Genomic DNA, 6,263 nt, shown 5'->3' with positions numbered 1-6,263 from the left:
GAAAATAAAAATGGTTATGATAAATATGCTGGATCGAAAATTGTTGTGATTTTCACTTTCTCGTCAATGATTCTCAAATGTGTTACAACTGTTTTTTACTGTTTATATTCAGTGACTTATAGCTACTGTGACCGAATGTCAACAATTTACTTTGCTATGTTTTTCTGGGTCACTATAGCTGCCGATGTGTTAGTAGTTGTACAACTGTTAATTATTTACACTGTGTACGACACTGTGAAGACTGTAAATATAATTTTAAAAGAGGATTTCAACTTTAGAAAAGTTTTAATCGACATTAACCAAATTCATGTGGCATCAAGTAAAATGATAAGTGCATTTGATAAAATGGTATGAAAATTAAATTTGTGTAGGTATATTACAACTACAAAGCTTATTATTAGCTCTATTTGTTAATTCTCTTTTAAAATAATGTTATAAAGTTTTAATTTTTATAATATGTATTTTTTATTTGCAGTACCTAGTTGGGCTTTTTCTGAATTATCTTAAAATTTTGCTCGTTACGTACACATCGTTGCTACTATTTAAAAAACACGTAAGTATTTATCGTTTACAAAACATATTTCTCATTGCTGAGAGTTGTCGTTGTCATCCTAATCCTAATATTATAAATGCGAAAGTAAGTTTGTTACCACTTCACGCATTATCATAGGGCAACTTTCATCCAGGACCAGGAATATAATATTTAAATTTTACGCGGGCGAAGCCAATATTTTTTCCTTCAGTCAAAAAATATAATGGCGAGAAAGTTTACTAATCAACTACTTTACAAATCAACTTGTGGCAAAAATACATTTAGTTATGTATGTATGTAACGCGATAACTTTCGAATGATGAATTTATGAAATTTATAAGGCATTGAATTCGTGGAGCATCAAAATCGGTTAAATCGTTTTGAAATATTCACGATTTGATGTAAAAATTCATTGTATACGCGAGGTCAAAGTTCGCGGCGAACAACTAGTTATATAATTTATTCCCGAAGTTTTATACAATAGTAACGACTACATGCAAAGTCGGGCCAGGTCGCTAGTAATGAATAAATAATTGTTCACAGAGAGACTGGATTGCGTTCGCTGTGCAATATTCGTACGTGTTTCATTATGGGATTCTGCTGTGTGTGCCCGCGATTATGGGAGAGTTTATGGTGGCAGAACAAAACGCGCTGTTGTTGACTCTTCATAACAGCCTCATTGTCGAAACAGGTGAATATTAATATTTATTTATTTTATCTATTTTATCTATTGTATATATTGTATTTATTTATTTCCATAAAAAACACCTTAAAAGATGTACAAAAGCCTTGACAGGTTTATACGTACATCTGATTCAAAATCATTTTACGCTTTTACAATATTAATTCACGACATCCCTAAATATAAATAAAATCAAAACACAACCGCAAAAAATAAAATGGAGGCTGTAGTTATACATAAACATAACGTGTATTCGCATCGCACAGCAACACAATACTACGGTAACAAGATAACGATTATTGTGCATGCAAATTGATTTGAAGAATGTTAGTATTAACAGGATGATTCGAGTAAGAGATGTCTTTTTAATTTAATATTAAAATTTTTATTTGCGATTGTATTTTTAATATCGTCTGGCAGTTCATTGATAATTAGTATTATATATTCTAGTATTATATATTCCAGGCGTATTTTTCCATAAGTTATTAAAATAGGGGAGCAATAATTTCTAAGTAATAGGGAAGTAGTTTTATGAATTTCACTTATGAGTACATGGCAACTTCATAAAACTCTGTAAGTATGCATGGAATTAGTAGGTATTCCGTACAACCGAAATACTTACTATATCCATGGTTCCACGATGTGGTATGGTACGGTGGTATGGTACCATGGTACGGTGGTATGGTACCATGGTACGGTGGTATGGTACCATGGTACGGTGGTATGGTACCATGGTACGGTGGTATGGTACCATGGTACGGTGGTATGGTACCATGGTACGGTGGTATGGTACCATGGTACGGTGGTATGGTACCATGGTACGGTGGTATGGTACCATGGTACGGTGGTATGGTATCATGGTAGACGTCATCGTGCCGTATATATCTCAAAATTATTACATTATTTGTAATTTACATTATTTATTCAGAAATCGACTTAACTGTTGAGGTAATTTTTACTTGTCATTATGCGAAGTTTGTCATTTCGAGAAGTTGGCGTTTCAGGAAGTTGGCACTCTGAGCAATTGTCATTTCGGGCAGTTGGTATTTCGAGAAGTTGGCAACATGATAAGTTGTCAATTAGCGAGCGGTTGGCATTTTAGGAAGTTGGCATTATGATGTCTGTTGTAATCATTGTGTAGAATGAAAATAATGAAGCACACACAAAAACTTTCTATGAATGGAATATAGTTTGCCCATTGCCTTCTCCATATCGCCAATAATCAACTAGAAGGTGCAGGTTTCCTCACGATGTTTTCCTTCACCGAAAGAAAATGGATGGAGCACGAAAACAATATAACATATTAACTATATAATTAGTAAGATTAAATAAATAAATAAATATATTAGGACAAATCACACAGATTGAGCTAGCCCCAAAGTAAGTTCTACACTTGTGTTATGGGATACTAACTCAACGATACTATATTTTATAACAAATACATATATAGATAAACATCCAAGAACCGGGCCAATCAGAAAAAGATCATTTTCCATCATGACCCGACCGGGGATCGAACTCGGGACCTCTCGACTCAGAGGCGAGCACTTTACCACTGCGCCACCGAGGTCGTCAAATCAGAGATAAATTAGATATAACTATTAGATTAATCAGAGAGTCATATTAAATTTCTCTATTCGCAGATAAGCAGAAGCGTCGCGACATCAAACGTCTACTATTGTATACGACTGCATTTCCCAAGGAGCATCGGATCTTGGGCGTTATACCTGTGAACCTTCAGCTCCCTAAGACGCTACTCAGCATGTTTGTCACATACCACATCGTCATCATACAGTTTATGCATTTGGATTAAATAATAGAATTAATTTGGCCATGCAAAAAAAACCAAGTTCGATAGAACCAATTGAAAATAGCGGCCCAAAGCCGCGAGGGTTTCCGTGTGCTGACCTCCAAACTTCAATTCGAAGATGGCGCCTCAACTCAAATAACCTCATCTTAGTTGATATATTATATAAGTAGCAACCCAGTCCGGATTCCCATAGTCAGGTGTTTTGTATGTATAAATTTTTGTTAATAAATTGTCTAAATAGCAAAGAAAACTATATAAAATCCGTTGCGTGGTTTGCAAAAAGAAATCTTAGAAAAATACAGACACGTCATTATTTAGTAATAATGACGTCTTAACTACATAGATGTAGTTAAGATTTCATTTGTTAGATTCATGTTAAAGTTAGCATTTCTAATCCTAACTAATATTATAAATGCGAAAGTAAGTTTGTTTGTTACCTCTTCACGCTCTATCTACTCAACTAATCTTCTTGAAATTTTGCATACATGTAGATTGAAGTATGGAGAAGGACGATTAATACATACTCAGAAAAATAACTGTTCTCGTGGGAAAATTACGCGGGCGAAGCCGCGGGCAAAATCTAGTACAAATAAATTAAAACTAATATGGCGCCAAAGAGTTTTTGACAGCTGTCTCAATCTTCCTAAGTTTTTTATTATCTGAAACTTCTTTTCCTTTCAAATTATCTTCGTTAAAGATTTGTGTTAAATCCGCATTTTTATGAAAATAAAACGGATCTAATAATATAAGTATGATTATATAATTAAAAGCAAGCTCATAATTTATTAAAGCCGAACCTTTTAATTTCCCAGCAAACACGAATAGTCTGGCCACTTCGTGAATTAGTAATTATATTATCTCCATACTCGGCAAGTATTTACTTAGGGTTTGGTTACATACGGCAATTATTTACAAAGTTCGAATGAATCAATAAAGTAAAATGGTATTTTTAAAAAAATTTTTGGTGGTATAATGGCAACGCAAAAATTATTTTATTTATATAGGGTGTAGTGTTCAGACAAAGGCGTATCTACTTTTTTCTGCGACTGTCAACGTCAAAGTTGACAGTTACCTTTATTTGTCACACTTTGAATGCAACAAGACAGCACTGACGACGATAAAAAATGTATTTTTTGTAAAATAAACTTATAACTAAGCAGAGAACTACGAAAGTGCAAAGAAAACTAAGTCCAAAGGTGATTCAATAAAGCAATATGACTTGCTTGGAGCTAGACGAGCTCAGTTAATCCGGATCGCATTAACTTGATACTTTGTTTCAAATTGCGTTTCATGGCGCCCTGTAAAAACTTATACATAATGCATTCCTGCCTGCAGCTGGAGGTAGATTGCTTGTGGCTTCTACTACTGTTTTGTATCCTCGAAGTGTTCTCACTCACAGCTTAGAGTGAGTTGAGTCAACTTTGACGTCGATTTTGACCTACGCTCCGCTGGCGTTTAGACCAAATGGCTTACTTTGCGATTTTCTGCTCACATTAAAATTAATGTCAAAATCATCTGGCGCAATCTATTAGATTTAGATTTATTTAGAGAGAAATCCATTATTTTTACTTGTGTATGTGCAGTTTTACACATACACAAGAACGTAAGAAGAATATAACAATATGAAGTGTATATGTTGTACTTAGTGTTGGAGTGTACTTGTGAGTAGACTTCTTTGTAACACTAGTAAGTACACTAGTAAAACTGTTATAATGGCGTTATTTATTTAGTTTTAAGCAATTGTAGGGACTTGTAAAATTAAACACTCTGTCGACTGTTTCATGGTAACGAAACGAAAAACTTTAGTTTTCTCGCAAACTGAGTCGGTTATCTAGCGTTTCTCGATTTCGTGTAGCTGCAGGCGGTATGAGTTATGACAGATCAACTGTTGCTTGTTACATTGCGAAACGGTTATCTTCCCGTATGAAATTGCATTATTTTAAAACAGCACTTGCTATCGTAACGTTTTATACCGCAAGAACATTAAAAATATTCAATATTCTGTGTAGAATTTTCGAGTATGTTACATACATATTTCAAAATGTATGGAATGTTTGAATTCTACAAGGGATACACAAAGACAAGACAGCCATTTTTTCAGGTGACAAATTCCACTCGCCTCCGCTATACTAAACACAATAATAATCTGTTTGATGTACAATATGAAAGGCAATAAATATTTACAATTGAATTGTTCACGCCAACTCACGCGAGTGTTCATTTACTTATCTGGTCTCAGTACGTTTGTTTGAACAATAACCATGTAAAATATTTATAAAACGTAAATTTGTTTCGGGCATACAAGAAAATATTAATTGTTTTAGCCGAGGATATGTATGTTAAAGCAAATAAAAACAGAATCTTCATACAAAACAAACAGCAAACTACGAATTCATTAAATCCGCGCTCGGAACTGCACCTGCGCCATTTTGTATTTCAGCCATTTTGTTTTTCCGCCATCTTGTTTTGCATACGTCTGACGGATTACTCCTCTGAACCGTGTAATAAAATATTTCCCTGTAGAATAATTCCCGGTTATTAGTTGATGAGGGTAATTAAGAAGGGAGGCAGGATTAAGTTCGAATTAGGGATATTTTTGTCTATCCCATTTAGTCGGGTAGTCTTTGTGTTTTTTTACGTTAATTGTTCAATTTGAAAGTTGAGTCCGTTTGAAAAATTAATGCATTTTACTTCCAACAAAATTATTTCTTTATTAAATTTTAAGACGAAGAAAATACATCTGCACAAATATACATAAATCTACCAAATTATTTACAATTTGAACTAGCAAATTCAATTTCTAAATTGCAAAAACAAAATCCCTCTATCATTTATCTTACCGATTTCATCACACTTTCTCAAGACAATTTGCGTCCATCATAATAAAACATGAGGATGATAAAAATTCAAAATAAGTCGTAATTCGATTGTCGCCAGAGTCGATTGAGTCGAGACATCAGTCGACGTTTCGACTGACAAATGTGGGCGATCAATTCGCTCCCCTCCCCCCGCGAATAAGGGCCTAATGTGTATCATCACATTTGCACACGGGTTCAATTCCATTGCACAGTTTTGGATTAAGAATTTGACAATTTGGATGCGGCATTCGATTACATAAAAACCAGTTTGAATGACAAAAACTGCGCCGTAACTAGTACCGCTGGTAGTTATTTGGAAACTATATATATTAATTCACAATTCCAAACTTATTAGAAATCTAGCCTTTGCTCGCTTGGGGA

The sequence above is a fragment of the Plodia interpunctella genome, chromosome 19, assembly GCF_027563975.2.
Source record: "Plodia interpunctella isolate USDA-ARS_2022_Savannah chromosome 19, ilPloInte3.2, whole genome shotgun sequence".
Taxonomy (NCBI): Eukaryota; Metazoa; Arthropoda; class Insecta; order Lepidoptera; family Pyralidae; genus Plodia; species Plodia interpunctella.
Note: the sequence above shows the minus strand (reverse complement) of the source record.